The sequence below is a fragment of the Lepidochelys kempii genome, chromosome 13 (assembly GCF_965140285.1).
Source record: "Lepidochelys kempii isolate rLepKem1 chromosome 13, rLepKem1.hap1, whole genome shotgun sequence".
NCBI classification, from domain to species: Eukaryota; Metazoa; Chordata; order Testudines; family Cheloniidae; genus Lepidochelys; species Lepidochelys kempii.
The window spans coordinates 3,851,738-3,869,008 of NC_136392.1; the positions used below are offsets into that span (position 1 = coordinate 3,851,738).

General features: G+C 44.8%; 1 protein-coding gene across 1 annotated transcript in view; it reads left to right on the top strand.

Annotated features, from left to right (window-relative positions):
- Window positions 1-16,212, top strand: part of STK35 (serine/threonine kinase 35) — a 38,509-nt gene extending 22,297 nt beyond the window's left edge. Inside the window, exon 3 of the mRNA XM_073308864.2 lies at window positions 10,704-16,212. The gene's annotated coding sequence lies outside the window, so the exon portion shown is untranslated. The remainder of the gene's footprint in view (window positions 1-10,703) is intronic.
- Window positions 16,213-17,271: the final 1,059 nt, after the last annotated feature.

A 17,271-nucleotide genomic window follows, 5' to 3' on the forward strand; every position in this document is an offset into this window, starting at 1 on the left:
TTCTTCTTTGAGAATGGAAAGTGTTATTTTAAAACAGTTGAAGTGTGATCGGAGGGCTGTACAGAGCTGTTAGCACTGGGTATTCCTCAACTACCACATGCCCAGAAAGTTTAAGGTTGCCAGGTGGTGCCTTGAGCCCTTCCAGAAGGGGGTAGTGGCAAAACTTAAACCTCTGAAAACAGGAAATATAGAGCTAAAAAAAACACCTATACAATCTTAACCTTGTCCTCTTTGAGTGCTGACGTAATATTCCCGTAACACACATGCTGATGCCCTGCCCCTGCAGCTAGGGTAGAACACTCAGGGAATAGGCCACGTGAGTAGTATAGGACTAAGTCCAACACCTTCCCTTTGCTACAGCAAAACTTGTTTAGCTGACATGTACTAAACAAGAGCTGCCTACACCCCACTCACCGTGCCTGCACCACAGAAACCACCACATTTTACAAGCCCTTCGCCCTCATGGACCGCAATCCATCCAACATTATGCTTTCACTTACCAGTCATTAAACCCCAGTTCACTCCTATTCCCCCTCGCTGCTGACAATCCCCGTGGCAAGAGACCCTGTGCAGCACTGAAATGAGGCATATTGCATCCCTAAAGATATGCATATACCTCTGTCCTTGGATCACACACATGGTGAGGAGGGAGTGGATCTCAGACTTCCTAGATCATCCCATCACAATCACAGCTTTGTGAAGCTGCTCTAGCTAATCCCTCCACCATTCAGTAGGGCTATATCTAGCACAGTGAATGCAACAGAAGTGCATGCAGATAACTCCCAGTGGCTGTTGCCAACTCCAGAGGGGCAGAGTTAAGGTTGCAGTGCTGTGTATCTTAACTGTTTATCCTGGTTTTCAGAGGTCTTTGTGTAGCCCCTCTCCACATTAGGGAAGGGCATGAGGCACCATGGGGTAACCTGAACCCTGGGTTAAACTCTTGGTCATTTAATTGTTCTTTTAAAAAAGTTTCTCCGCACCCAGCTCTTCTCCCTGCGCTGCCTCAAGCTCCTCTACTATTATTAGCTTGGCCACAGAATGCACTGGCTGGGTGTTGGTACTTTCACTGTCTCTATCATCTACAGTGTCTGCCTGTCCAGCACAGCCTGCTCCGTCTTCCTCAGCTGTCCTCCCGATGGAGAGGCAGGCATCAGCATGGGACCCACACATTAAGGAGCTAGGGAGAGGAAGCAGGAATTGTGCTGGGAATAGCATGGAGTTAAGGGGGACATCTTTTGAAGGGAAGTATAGAAATTGGAGGAGGGCCATAAAGAAAGCTTGGTCTAGTGGTTAGGAGCTGGGACATGGGAGACCTGGGTTCAATTCCCTGCTCTGCAACAGACTTCCTGTATGACCATAGACCACATCGAGTCTCTGGCTTTCAGTTCTCCATCTGTAAAACTGAGGAAGAAAAACAACACTGGCCTAAGGTGTATTGAGGATAAATACGGTAATGACTGTGAGGTGTTACAGTGATAGGGGCCATGCAAGTACCTATAATTGGAGCTTTTGGGGGTGGTCTGCTGGAGCCCCCCACATAGTTCTGACTCTCCCTCCTTTCCAGCCCACTCTTGCTTGCACTGTTCCAGCACCCAGGATGACTGGGCCCAGGGCCTCCCACCTCCCAGTTGGGTGTCCTAACTACTGGACTGCAGTTATTCCCTCTCTCTGGCTCACTCACTATCATAGTCCAGAGACAGTCATTCCCATTCTCTCTCTCTAATCCAGGGGTTAGGGCACCCACATGGGAGGTGGGAAACCCTGGGCCCAGTCCCCCTGCTCTAACCACTCATTATCTACCTAGAGTGCAATAGCTTCTACAGGAGAGATTGGGGGAGCCCCGCATCAGAATATCCCATAGCTCAAGGGCTAGAGAACTCTCCTGAGGGGTGGGAGACTCTTGTTCTTTCTGAAGTGAGCCTGACTCTGACCACCTCTTCATCCAGCTGGCTTTCAAAGGGGAGCTAATCTGGTAGATGGCCTCTGAGTACGTGACTTAGGCAGTTGAATGCCTGTCATCTTGTAATTCATGCATCACTCTGTGGCTTAGGCTGGAGATAGGCGTCCAGTCACCTAGGGGGAGGCAGCAGTGCGTGTGCTCAGAGGCAGAAACACAGGTGCTTAGGGAAATTTTACTTGGAAAAAGTTAGGTGCCTGAGTGCGTTTAGGCAGCTACAGGATCATTGTTTCATCCTCCTTATCAGTACTGGCACTCTCCTTTAATAATGCTGCAGGTGGAAGAGCAGCCACGGATCCAGCAATCATTCTCACAGCTGCACAGAATATGTAATTAATCTTTCAGAAAGTAGTTAGAGGCCCTTCTAAATTAGCTGAATTACTCAGGACGCATTGCACACAATATTAAACCCCCTTGACAGGTAGATAGTAGCACGATGCCCACTGATCATTCACAGCCTTCTGCCAGGGCAAGGTTCACACTTACAGCATGCATGGATGTCTCAGGTTCATTGTCCACAGCAGATCCCCTTGAACCACAGTCACTGTAACACCTCACAGTCATTAACGTATTTATCCTCAATACTCCTCAGGCCAGTGTTGTTGTTTTCCTCGGTTTTATAGATGGAGAACTGAAAGCCAGAGACTAGATGTGGTCTATGGTCATGACCCCCAAACTTGGACCACTGAGGCTATCTGCACCCTTCTGAGGTGCAGCAAATTTCAAGGCAAGCCACATAGATCTGTGGATTTTACAGCTTTGAGAGTCTACTTTTAAACAAGTGTTGTTCAGCCATAGCAGTAGCAGAGCTAGCATTCCACTCTAATCAGGAGGGCTCCTATTGGCGCTCAGGTGGAGCTCCTAGCCTTTGACTAGCACAGCAGTGAGAGGGGCTAGGTGAGGGAATGAGCCAATGGAGGAGCTGCTATGGCTGTTGTTAACATAATTACAAACAAATGTGAGGAGTGGTCTGACTGAAAAGAACACTGTGCAGGCAGGAGCATGTGGAATAGTGGGCAGGTAATGATTTGTTGGGATTTCAGTGCCCAGCAGAGGTTCTCTGTCACTGAAACTGACTTATTCCAGCAGACTAGACCACTCCTTACACTACCTCAGCTGTCAGCCTCTAATTCTCATCTTCATTCTGAGAAAGGAGTGGAGAGGTTCACTTCTCCCCTGGAGTTTGTCCGTTGAGTGTCTTGACCGTTTTCTGGGGACTCGTTGCCTGTTCACCAATCACATTAGGATGAAGTGAGGTGGCTGTTTTTCCTCCTGCCTCACAACATGCCATCCATGGACACCCATTGATCATTTCTATGCAGAGTTGCTCAGAGACACCTTTAATCTCCTCTTTGATTTTCTGCTCCTCAGTCCCGCTGTCTTGTGCCAAGTATGGACTGGGATACCATTTCTGTGGGTCTATCCATGGAGAACTCCTGCAACATTTCTCTTGTGTCTGTCTTCATATGCTTTTTTTGCTCCCAGTTTGCAACTCTTGGCATAGAAATTTGGTGTCTATACACTGACCAGCATCTCTCAGCCAGAAATTCACCCGCTCTCTCGACCTTACTGTAGTCCTTTCCATAAGATCAGTAGCCCCTATCTGTTCTCTGATCCTCTAATTATAGCAGTCACAGCTGAGCCCCATTCTCTTTAGAGGCTAATTGTAGCTGTGTGGATCTAGTTTCAGAGGCACTCTCAGAGAGTTGGTAAAGAAAGTAAGGCCTAAGAGGTAGTTGCTAATTACCATGTATTCCAACAGCTGTGTTCTGCTCAGGGTTTCCTTCAGCTAATTGAGAGTTCCAATGGGTCTCTGTCCTAATGAGCACAGTTTACTGAACTAGGTGCTGAAACAGACTAACCCAAACGCACACCACCATTGGGGAAATGCCTCTTGAGGGCCAAATGCATAGGAAGGGAGGGGGAGGGATCTCACAAACAAGCTTTTTGCTTTAAAACAAAAGGTCTGTTCTCATCTATCATCCCCTCATGTTCAAAACTAAATTGCTTAGGTCTTGATCCCTCTACAGTGAGGAGCACAATCTTCGGGTCTCCTGTGGTACCCTTGCATACTCTGCAGCTCTCCAGCTGCAACAGAAATGAGGACACTTAACAGTGACTGGCATTCTAGTAGCTGAGATCTCTAGACACTTCCAGTCTCTTAATAAAGGTGGCTTGCTAGTCATCAACAACAAACTGAGCTGGAGAGGAAGAAAGGAAGGATTATATTCCCACTGTCCCTTTAGGAAAGAAGCAGTTTAATGACTGTCTTTGAGGACAGGAGACTGGTACATCTACACTACAGTGACACAGCTGCAGCTTCACCGCTGTAGTGTGCACACTTACTACAACAACAGAAGGGGTTTTTCTGTCACCATAGTATTTCCACCCCTTGAGAAGCCGTAGCTAGGTAGATGGAAGAATTCCTCGGTTGACCCACAGATGTCTGTGTTGGTGCTTAGGCTTGCTTAACTATGTATCTTGGGGTGAATTTTTCACCACTGTCAGCAATGTAGCTAAACACGTAGACCAGGCTTCTGAAAGCAAACAAGCTAGTACTATCTCCAGAGCTGAAGGTCCAGCCACAATGCAAGGCAAAATGGAACTGGTTTCCCCTACAATGCTGTCTCACCAGCTTCTTGACCTTCAGGGAGCACCCTTTCAGAGGGATTGGGGGTTGTGGCCAGAGAACAGGAGACTGCTGGTTTTTCCTTACTCCTCCCATCTACTTTCCATTCCCTCAGGAGAGAGCTTTAGAATTTTTACAGTTGGGTGAGGGGTTATAATCGGCCAGTCAAACCAGGATTAGCAAACAGCACCTTGCATATCAGGATTACAAACACCTAGGTAAGGAAGCAAGCAACCAACCCCAAACTCTTACCCCTTTAAGGGCCAAATAAATTCCTCCAAATAAAGCTCACTTCAGGGTTCCATAAAAAAGGTGACCTACCTCAGACCAAAGCAAAATGCTCCCATGTGTCTTGTTTCAGTATGGCCCCAAGAACACACAGCCCCCACTTTGCCTTCAGCTCTCTGCTCATTCCCTCACTTACTGCTCTCTTCCTCTTTCCTAAGGAATTCAATAATTCCCCACAGCTGGTCCCACTGCCCTTCCACCCTCAGGGTGGGGGCCTATACAAGCTATCACAGTGGTGAATTCATTGTTGAGCTGTTGGCTATGGTCCAGTCCTATCTGGTATTAAAATATAACAAAGGAAGGCCATTAATTTTAAATTAATTAACTTAAACAGCCTTAGTACCTTTGAACAAAGTCGCACAAATAACCTGCAGGCCGGTGAAGAGCAGTCTTCTGTTTTGTCTTTCATTTGTGAGTTCAGTTTTAAAGTGCTAGATTGACAGTCTTGGAGAAAAAAAATTCCCTATCCTCAGAACAGACCAAGATCTAGATTGCTAAACAAAAAGATCTCAACCCTGATCTGGAGGGACCTTTTGAGGGGTGAAAGGATGGCTCATCCCATCTCTTCCCTGATCAACATGACTACAATTAATGCCACATGTTGCTTTTGTGGTTGGATGCTTGTCTCCTGGAAACTGGTTTGAAAAAAACATACTCACATCACACAGGTCCCAGACATCCACTAGCCAATAATGACTCTTGCTCACTACCAACTTGAGCTGGATTCATTAGCCTTTAGCCATTGTTAAACTTCACAAAACCCCCTTCATGTGCTTGGGCCTGGGGATGGCGTTCAGGAAACTCCATAAAGGATCACAGAAATGTAGGGCTGGAAGGGAGCTCATGAGGTCATCAAGGCCAGCCTTCTGTGGGGGATGCAGGATGAAGTAAACCTGGACCAGCGGTGACAGGAGTTTATCCAGCCTGTTCTTAAAAACCTCCAGCGATGGGGATTCCATAGCCTCCCATAGACGCTTGTTCCAGAGCTTAACTGCCCTAATAGTTCTAATGACCCATAACGTAGTTGAAGACTTATCAGGTCCCTTTTTTTTTTAAACCCTTCCTCATAGGTCAGGTTTTCTAAATCTTTTATCATTATTATAACTCTCCTTTGGGCTCTCTCCAGTTTGCTCACATCTTTCCTAAAATGTGGTGCCCGGAATTGGACACAGTGCTCCAACTGAGGCCCCACCACAGCTGAGTAGAGCAGGACACCTCCCGTGTCTTACATACAACACTCCTGTTAATATACCCTAGCATGATATTAGCCTTTCACAACTTCACATTGTAGACTCAGAATTTGTGATCCATTGTAACCCCCAGATCCTTTTCAGCAGTACGACCACCTAGCCAGTGAGTCCCCATTTTGTAGTTGGGTATTTGATTTTTCCTTCTTAAGTGGGGATTTTTGCACTTATCTTTACTGAATTTCATTTTGTTGATTTCAGACCAATTCTTTAATGCGTCATGGTTATTTTGATTCTAATCCTGTCCTCCAAAGTGCTTGCAGCCCCTCCCATCTTGGTGTCATCTGCAGATTTTAGAAGCATCCTCTCCACTCTATTATTCAAGTCAGTAATGAAAATACTGACTAGTACCAGACTCAGGCCAGACCCTTGAAGGACCCATTAGATACCCCTTCCCAGTTTGACAGCAAGCCCTTGATAACTACTCTTTGAGTACGGCCTTTCAACCAGTTATGCACCCACCTTCTAGTAATTTCCTTTAGACCATATTTCCCTAGGTTGCTTCTGAGAATGCCATGTGGGACTGTGTCAGAAGCTTTACTAAAATCATGCTATATTACATCTACTGCTTCCGCCCTCTTCCCTCATCCAGTAACCCTATCAGAGAAGGAAATTAGGTTGCTTTGTTTCTGTATACACTTAAGCAGCATGATGTAGAACCTAGCAAACTAAGATAGTGATTAACTCCCTCCCCCACCTCTTCCGTGCCCTTTCGTCCCATGCAGGGGAGATAATGTGATTAATGTGAGAATCTGCAGGTTAATCTCTGCCTCCCCCACATTAGTAAGAACGCTCTGCTACCGAAAATAACTGACTCATGCTCTTTGCAGGACTGCCCCCATGCCATCTCCCACTAATTCAGTGTGACCTGTGCCATGTGCTGGGCACTGTGAACAAGAACTCCCAACTGCATGCACCAGGTCTTGGTGTAGTAATTGATATGCTGTTGATGCCCTCTTGAACATTTTAGCTAATTAAGACTATAAGTGTCATCAGTGGCGGGATTAAAAACTCTTGCACCTACCCCCTCAAAACAGTGTGCATCAGTTCAGCTCTCCTTTTGTCAAAAAGAAAAGGAGTACTTGTGGCACCTTAGAGACTAACCAATTTATTTGAGACTAACACGGCTGTTACTCTGAAACCTTTTGTCTAAAGTTATTTTGGGAAACTTTGAAGTTGGTGAAATCTCTCAAATACTTCAAATGCGGGATCTCTTCTGGAAATGCTCTGGTTCCAGTGAAACTCAAACAGAAGAGCCATACGAACCTGCTTATGAGGCTGCAGCATAAGAGAAACAGTCTGGAAATTTTCCTGTGTAATTTCCTTTAAGAAACATGCTCCTGATGTTCCAGGTGCCTTTGCCCATGGCAGAATGCTTTGTCTTTGTAGTGAAAGTTTATCTGGTCAATCCGCTAGCACACTATTCTGATTAGCATCTCTCATCTGTACTCTCCTAGAAAGCATAGTTAATAAATACATTCCCATTTCACTGCTTCAAGCCAAGGTGGATAAAAATAGATTAAACTGATTTATTTAAATATATTTATTTTAAAAAAATCAACCTATTAACATTTGACAACCTACATTAAGGCCTAAATTTACTCTAATCTATTAAAATAAAAAAATTCAAGCTGTACATGTTTTCTGCCAAAATTTTAAAGAAAGTCAGCACTGAATTGCTGGAAGGTCACTGGCTAAGCAGCTGGAACCAGAGTTTGTTGAAGTGCTAAACCGGTTTTTGTCAGTAGTAACCTCTACGACAGCAATAGAGAATATTTTCTTCATTTCAGTTTATTCAACTAAGTTAGTTCAATGACTAGTTCTTTCAAAGTTAAGAAACCAATTGGGAATTGAAAAAGCAGGAAGGCTTTTTTCCTCTTCCAATCAAAGACTAAAAACTAGGTGTGAGAACATAAGATCTACTAGTTCTAAAATCCTGAAAGACATGATGACTAGAAACAATCACTTCAGTTCACAAACTGCATATAATACTTCCTTTGTTTAATAAATCAGTTGGTTTTAAATGCAAAATATGTTTTGATAAACTCCTCCACCCCCCCCACCCCCACCCCCGCTTAAGCACATTTGAGGTAGTTTTATTTAATTTAAAAAAAAACGTTTCTGCACATTAAATTCCAGTTTCCCATCCAAATAGAGCTTGACACTAATCACAAGTTTAAAAATATCTAGTAAATAAGTATCATTCAGAATTTTAACATAATAAAAAAGTGAAAATTAAGAATCTGAATAAATTATGTTAAGCTATATGACTGCTTAAATAAATGTGTCTAGATACAATGTGTTGTCCTTGTAAGCAAAAAGAAATAAAAATTTAGTGTAAAGACTATATTTAGTTGCAAGACAACATGTTTTAATAGTTACCAGTGAGAATCAACTTTTCTTTAAGATAATCTTATTTTGCATTTGTATTTTTTAGTTAAAATTGATTTAAATCGAGGCTTCCTGCTTGCCGATTTAAGTCATGATTAAAGCTGAGTGATTTAAATTGGTTTGATTTTAAATCAATCCACTCTGCTTCAAGCACCAGGAGAGGAGGTTTCTTTCTTTAAGAAGTTTACTCTTTAACAAGATTTCTTAGTACATAAACGGATTTCAGTGATTTTCTGGGACGTAACCATCTTTCCTCAACAGGTTAATTCTGTCATTATTAAGTCAGCAGCACTGTTTTAGTGGGGAACTGATTTCACTCATTGGAGGGGGGAGTAAACTCCCATGTACTTCACTGCCACCATACCCAGAGTTTGTCTTGGAGAAATGTAGCTTGATGGGATTAGCCAAACAAAAGCAAGGCCCTATACCACACATGACATTTCTCCGCTTGTCCGTATAACTTTTGAACACTGCACTGGATCAATTCCAAGATTTCAGAGAGTGGTGCAGAATGAAGGGATGCAAGGAGCTCCTGATACACGCAGTGAGCTTGATCTACAATTAGGGTTTGCCAGTTTTGGTTGGATGTATTTCTGGAGATATCACATGACAGTCTTTAATTAAAGATTAATCTTTAATTTCTGGAGACCCCAGGACAATGCTGGAGGGTTGGCAACCCTACTTACACCAGCAGCAAAGGGTGTCAGCCTCTAGTATTACTGGCTGAGCAAAGTGAGATCCTACATTCAACATGATGGCATTTCTCTGTTGGGATGTAACATAACTTTTGAACACCACATCCAATCAATTTCAGAATGTCAGGAAATGCACTTGGCATCGGGTTAGTGCAGACATCAGCTTATGGGAGGACTAGACAGGTGTACGCAATGAACTTGGCCTGCAGAAGCAACAAAGCGTGTGACCTCTAGCGACTAGTTACAAGTCAAACATGGAACGAAGGCATATGAACCTTCTCAAGTTGCCAGTCTAGCCCCTTCGAAACTTGACTCCCCATTCTGCTCTGTAAGTCCCATGAGTGAGCTAACTAGCAGACCATAGCAATTAGCACGCAGAGATGGAATCTAACATCCCTGAGAGTTAACATTCACAGCCAATAAGAAACAGTCTCTGCTCCTCTTGAGTTTCTCAATGTGTGTACAGCAAAGGGGATTTTTTTAATTGCCTCCAGCACAACTTGAGAAGCCTAAGATGCTTTCTCACTGTTAGTGAATTGAAGACGTTCATATCTGAGTGCGACATCCACACTGTTTCTCCTTTAGTTGGACATGTGTACACACAGTTGAAAGTGTTTTTAAATGGGCATGCTCATGAGCATATCATATGGAGCCTCAGGAAAATGTGCTTTCATGTCTTAATAGATACTCATCCAGCACACCATGGCAGACCTCTTTTAGGATGTAGCTACATTATTTAAATATAAATGTAGTGTTATCCATGGTTAAGTGACTGATCTCAGTGATCGAACACAGTTTGGGCACGTATAAATAGCATGTTGCCAAGATTTATACATTGATTATATATGTTTTGATTATGTTTTGGAGAAGGAAAACAACATTCTGAGGTCCAGACCTGCTATAGCCAGTCCTGGATCAGTGACAAGAACATTGCTAGGCTGCGGGATGTGTGAGTTTTAAAGACAAATATTTCAGACTAATCAGGACTGGAAACAAGTACTTATATACTTAAATCTCTCTGCAGTGGTATCTACAGTCAATTCCACCCATGGTCAGTTACAAGTATCTGATCTCAGAATCCATTCACTCTATTACCATTTTACTTTTCCCTTCCCAGTTGAATTCGTCTGATTTATTTTTTTTTAAGCAACTACTGGTTTATGGCATTAGAAGCCATTGCTTTACAGTAGATGAAAGCAAACTGGAGTAGCTGATTCCAGTCGGTGTGAAGCCTTAATCTCCAATTCATACAATCTTTCAGCAACTGGCAGGTAAAAATGGTGCAAGTGAAATGCCGGGAGGTGGGAAAGCAAGGTAAGCAGAATGAGAGGATTTGAAAGGTCCAATATCTCTCACTGTGTCAGGGCGAGCCATTTTGGCCGGCCAGCCAGCCAGTGGTGAGGCTTTCAGGACATTACATTTTTCCAGGTACAGCCCCTAGACCAGTGAGTGAAACAATGGCAATATCTGATCTCTGGTTTTTATTTTTTTTCTAGGTTTATTTACCAGGGACCTACAATCTCCATTATTTACATGCACAGAGGGAAGCAGATGGTATTGAAGATCACCTGACAACAGGATCTCTGGCAATGGGATCTCTGGTTTGTTTTGGGTTTTTTGGTCATGTGAGATTTCAGAAGGGCTGCAAGGATTCTGCTCATTTGGTTACAAGACTATTGAATGAGGTCAAGAAGAACACGTTTCTCTTCCCCCCACCTCCCCACTCCTTTCCCCCACCGTTTCAGCCTTGTTACTCAACTAGAATGCTACAGGTTCTTCTGGGAAAGACCTGTGTCTTTTTACCAACACTGATTGGAATTAAAATCTCTGCAAAGCATTCCCTCAACTGCTGACAAGTACCAAGGCTCAAAGTCAGGATGTGCCCGAGTTTGTTTTTTAAAGTTAATATTCTTTCTCCAGGGGAGAGAAGCTCACTGGGCTTGCTCTGTAGTTGGGAGATTGTAGAAGAAGTAAGGTCTTTGAAGCCCCATGTTGGAAACAGACAGTCATGTGGCTCAGAACCAGATGGCTCCTTAACAGGCAGGTGCTGCCCAGGCGATAAAGCAAGTGACATTAGAGTAGGGTAGCAAAAATAACAAGATGGAAAAGAAATTGATTAGGCAAGATTGGTGCTGTAGTGGAAAGAGCTCCCCACCCAAATAAAAAAAGTCATCTGTGGAATTTGGCAACTGAGAGCCTAATTCTGTAATGGGCCTGTGGAGTGGATGGGACAGATTTTCAGGTGATCAACTGAACTGTAGGGTAGATGTATGTGACAAAAGCAGAAAGTAACTGAAAAAAAGATCTGAAGTCACTTGTTCCAAACCTCAGCTGTGAAGGATTTGGTAGTATTGGAGGTAGGGGCCCTGACAGCTAGTCACTCACTGTATGATTTCAAGGCTCCTGCAGAAGACCGTTTGCCCTTTGTGTGATAACTGTGGCCTACAAAGGGCAAAGAGAAGGCTGGTCAGGCTTGGGCACTGAAGTTATGCCTCAGCAGGATGTAGGGGTAAGGAGGTGGGACTCACAAGCTGAGCAGTTAATACTTAGTTTCCTGGCCTGCATTTGGAGCAGCACTGACATTCTGGGACTGACTCTGTGTGATGGTTTTGGTAGCTCTTTAGACCTTGCTCGATGTAAAGCACAGCATCCTTCTTACCCTGTGATTTCTTAAACATGATAGAAATGTCTTCCCAAACCATTACAAACCTCTGCTGGAATACTGGTCTAGGAGGCATGAGTTGTGCTTCCAGACTAAATCTCTCTCACCCAGTTACCCAAGTATTCCACTGTCATTGTGGTAGGATGTGACTGGCTTCACAATTAGAGAAGGGCCCTGCTGACCTAATCATACAGGATCTTTACAGTACTAACATGCCTGCTGTCTGTGCGGACACTTCAGTCTTATTTCTCTTCATTGACATTTTTGTGCACCCACTTGCTACTTGTCTGTCTATTCAGTATGCTGTACAATCCCATAAAAGTGAATGAGAATGCAATAACTCCATTAGGGCTAGATTAAGGATGGTGTCTAGTTTGTTTGTTTTTTAAACCTGTAAGCCTTGACACCTCTGCTGAGGTTGAATGCAGTGACCAGAGAAGATTTGGGTGGCACCTTACCAGGAAGGTTGTGCTGTGCATTAGGGGAATAGCAGAGCAGTAGCATATAGTTGTAGTTATGTGCTTCCCCCCACCTGATTGAACACCTTGTGTTTTGAAGGTTTCACACAGATATAGTAACCAGCATAGCACAAGCCCAGGAATGGGACCCAGTCCCTCTTTCCTGCACCCCCACTGAGATGCTTCTCTGTGCTGTGATGAGCCACAGCCAGACCTTGAATACTCTCACTTCTTCCCAAGATGGTTATTTGGGGTTAGGACGTTTGGGTTTGGTTATCAACCACAGAGGACTGTCTGGCTTTGTAACTCCTCAGTTCAGTTTGGTTAGTCTACATTCAATTCCCAGCTTAGCAGGGTGCTGTTGTAGCAGCCTCTAGGATACCTCCCCGCTCTGGAGTAACAAAGGGGTGGATTTTCTCACTACTGGAAGCCCCTCATCAGTCACATGGTGCATTGAAACATAACACAGGCTTACGTGCTGTTCTGCCCAAGTTGTTTTTCCATCCTCCTTGCTGTTTTCCTGACCCATGTTCTTTAGAAGCACCCCAATACTCCTGCACTCTTGTTCACAATAGAACTTGTCTTCCATGTGACTGTCTACATCAGGCGGCCAGCTGCTTCCTCCAGGCAGAGGCTCCTTCCCCCAAGTCCAAGACTGTATTAACTACACCTGTCTCAGGACGAGAGTCTCAAGCTTGTATTTCAACGCTCTTTGGGCACTTAACCCACGCTAGCTATGCACGGATAGGACAACTGACAGCAGAAGCCATGCTCTAATAGCAAGGCTATTCAGTACAGCTTTGCAACTGTTGGCTGCTATAGCTACATCCATGGCTAGAACTGCTAGAGAACAGAAGACCTGCTCTTACTGTGTACGCTCACACATGCCTTCCCTGCCAGAAAGAAGCCCAAGGGGGATGTTATGGCACAGAAGGCAACTTCCAGGCAGACTCCTAGGAGAGCTGCTTTGACTTAGATAGCGCTTGTCTCAGAACTTTCCATTTAAGCTGCTTACCACCTCCGGTGATATTTAAGCCATCACCTCCCAGAGGCTTCCAATTCTGGTACGCCCTCAGAGGCTGTGTGCTCTCTCCAGCACTGCTGTATGTGGTGGGTAGGCAGATTTCAGACAGAGTGCCACTTGCTTCAAGTCCTCACCCGTGGAGGAATCCTTTTTGTTGGATATCCATGAGTGCCTCCTTCCCCTCTCTTGAAACTTCAGTGAAGACATGACTACTCCCCTACTTAAATGCACTGCTGGCAGAGCATGTGGCTAGCCACCTGGTTAGTGTAAAGTCACCCTCTCAGCCCTGCCATGACTTCAAGCCACCTTCAGATCTCACGTTGCCACTTCAGCTTTTGCATTGCAGATGTGTTTTTAAAACAGCTTGATGTTAGCTAGATAGACCGTAGTGCCTTATAGTATTTAGAAAACATTTTGGAGGAAGAGTTCTAGGGCTGCTAGCCTTTGGCCAGTTGGGTCATTTCCCCTTTAGTTTCTGTCAGTCTAAATATGCTTCTCTCCTTTGATTGCCTGCCGATGATGGCTTTGCTGCAGAGTGCTCTAAGTTCCCTAGAATAGTGAGGCAGTCATACAGTTTACAGGTAGTGGTGTCTCACCACACCTCACCTCTGAATCCTCTGGGCCCTGTCCAGACTCATCCTAGAGCAACAGCAGCTAAAGCGGGAATTGCTCTAACCTACAGCTTTTGCAAGGACATAAAGCTTTCTGGGAAGGGGCATCTCTTTCCTTGTGCTTGACATCATCTGTCTGCCCAGCTCCTCCACCTTACTGCTGCTGCCTGAAACGTCTCACCCATCATATACATTTTTGGCATTAGGCTTTACAGCTGGGGAAATTCTAGCTTCTGGGAAAAGGGAGACTAAGGGGGAGGCTCAGGACTGCCTGGTCTCTGCAGCTCATATTCATACAAGAGCGTCTCCTGATTTCTAACTGACCACGCTTGATACTGAACTTAAAAACTGACACTGGAGGGACAACTCTAGCTGTTACAAGGTCTAACCCTAACCAGAGTGGGGGCGAGTTGAGGGCTCCTACCAAGGAAGTTCCACTGAGATTGAGGCTCGCTCTCACAAGCCAGGTTTTTGGTAGAACAGATGACATGGCCCTGTCCATGTTATAGGATTGTATTAAAATTGTTTACTTCTAAATATCCTGTTTACAGTGGGAGTGAGGGGAAGTAGCCACATTTCTGGAGGACTTCGAAATGCGTTGGCTACACCAACCTGCACTGGAGGTCGGCACCTCCAGCATCGCACCAACACGGGGTTGGCTGTAATACCACCAATGTGAGGAGCGGGGCGCCAAGATAGGCTCAATAGGCTGGTTAGAGAAGGGGTCGAACTAGCTTCCCCCGTGTTCTCCTGCTGCTGTGTTTAAGGTTCAGAGGGGCTAGTGACAGCTAGACAGTGGTCCCCCTTTAGTCTTCCTTTACTCCTCAGGATCCAGCTCCTTAACATATCAGGAGGCTCCCAGAGCCTTCGTGGAGCAATAAGAGACTTTAACAAAAGTTACCATCTTTGTGGAATTCCTCATTTGTGTAAATCTTCTCCATATGCAGTATCTACTCTGGGTTTAAGCCTGCCCAGGGACATGGTGCAGCTACAAAGAGAACAACCAGCTACAATGGGGGCAAAAATCCAAACATACTAAGTTTAATTTACAGAGGCCATGATAGTGGGGAACACATTGCTGCTTTGTTTGGTTTCCTCCTCTAAACACACTGCCAAAGCATGTTAGGCAAAACCCTTCCCAGGTGCTACTGGTGTTACTGTTGCTTTAACACTTTGTTTTAAAGCTAGTCTTCTTTTCCCTCTGGAGTTGAGTTGGTGCCCTTCAGAGATTTTTCTCTAGAAAGCTAATCAAGCACTTACCCCATTCTTCAGCATCCACCCCTACATTGTCATCTGTAGGTGGATCTAGACCATGCTGCTCAAATTCCCCTCAAGCTGTGTACTGCACATTGCATTGCAGCCAACCAACTTTCTTGGAGACACTGGTCTTTGCACTGAAGCAATTCAGATTTGAGGTTTGGCTGCAGTACCCTGGAGCTGGACCTTGTATTTTTTCTGATGCTTGGCAACACTAGTTTGTGTGGCTGAACAAAGCAAATTACTTGGCGTTCACATTTATCCATTCCTTCCATGTTGCAAGCAATACATCTGCTGCTGGCACCTCTGGCTATAGTTCCTGGAAATCACTGCATAGGCTGTTCTGTTTGCTACACTACAGTGCTAGCTATTTCCTATGTGAACTGGTGCCTGCTTACGCTGGGCTGCCCACTTCCAGTGTAAACATTTGACTGCAGTGTGAAATGACAGTCCGTCACTTTCCTGAAACCTCCCGTGACAAAGCAGTTACACCATTCCAGTCTAAAAGCATTTTCACACTTTTCAGAGTCGAGGGGGAAGGGAGACAGGGTGAAAAGGACAGTAGAAAGTGGCCTCTTCTAACTGCAACGTGACAAATTCCATCTTTCTGCAGTTTGCCATCTCAATGCTTTTAACTCTAAGGTGTGGCTCCCAGGGGGATTTGTGGTTGGATATTTAATGCATCTTCTCTGCTGAACGAGGTAGAGTGGGAAGGCTTAAACCCAGACTCCAAACTAAAGTTAGTTCATGATACTAGTTGTTAAATCTGTATTTTTCTTTTTTGCACAGAAGCTGGTAATCTAGGACCTATGTGTGAACTTTATATAAATATTTTTTGTACTTGGTTTACTTGGGTTGGTATGAGACGTATTTAAGTTCCTTGAACACTGTGGATACCCTGATGTGTATGAATGGCAGAGGCGTTGTAAATTAAGATTCGTTTGTGTGAATAAAGCTGTTTGATGGGGTTGAAAAGCCATACTCAATTTGAAACGTGAGTTTTGTTTCTTTGTTTTCAGCCTTCCAGCTGCAACACATTGTTAAGAGAAGGGAATCCTTGGAGCAGCAGCATACACCATGCGCTCAAAGAACTGCAGGGGCCGGGTCAGGCTTGTTCTTTGATTTCCCCTTAGGGAGGCTTCCAGCATCGAGCTCCAGCAGAGAAATGGCCAAGGAGTTAAGACATGAACTGTGAAGTGAAAGAACCTGCAGCTCCTCTCTCCAGAGAAAGTGGTGGGGAGAGGGGAAACAGGAGTGAGGGCAAGACAGGAGCAAGGCTTCCCTTCCTCCTCTGTCCTGTTACAACCACTGCTATTTCCAGCCTCCCCCCAGATCTTGCCAAGGTCTTACAGCAAGGAGGGACAAGAGCTTACAGTATATTGCTGATATGAAAGCAAGCCAGGAAAAGGTTTTTCCATTGTAAGGAGCAAAAGGTGCAACCTGCAAATCAAAGAAACCCTAACTAAGGTGATGAGCACAGTCCAGGCTCTTATGGGCTACAGCTAGAGCTCTGGCTGAAACAGAAACCTTGATCTTGGAAGTTTTATTTCTGCTTCACTTCTTCCAAGAGAGAGTCTCCTGCTCCGGGCCTTGAGAAGGAGGCTGAAAGGCAGAGTCTTAAATTCTGCACCATTGGAAATGTTGGCAGGCTGGGGTCAAGCTGCAGAGGGCAGGTAGAGCGTGAAAGGGGCTGCAGCTAACAGTGCCATGTTAAACAACTAAAGAAAATCGGAGGCTAAAATGGCTTGAGGTTGCACTTGTTTAAAACATCACCTACTACCCCATTGCAGAGGGCATTGGTTTAAGCTATCCATGACTTCTCACCCTGAGAGAGGCTTCAGAGTTTGTCTAACCTTCCTTTGGGAAAGGACTCATCAGGTTGGGGCCATAAAAGTAACATTGCTTCTGCTGTGCATACTCTTGACCCCCCAAGAGCAGCTCTGGGAGCCCTGACCTAACCCGGTTTTATGTCAGGGATGTCCCTGGACTCACACCTGCTTAATGACATTCTGAAATAGGCTCTGCTGCTTCAGAGAGGTCCCGTCTCTTACA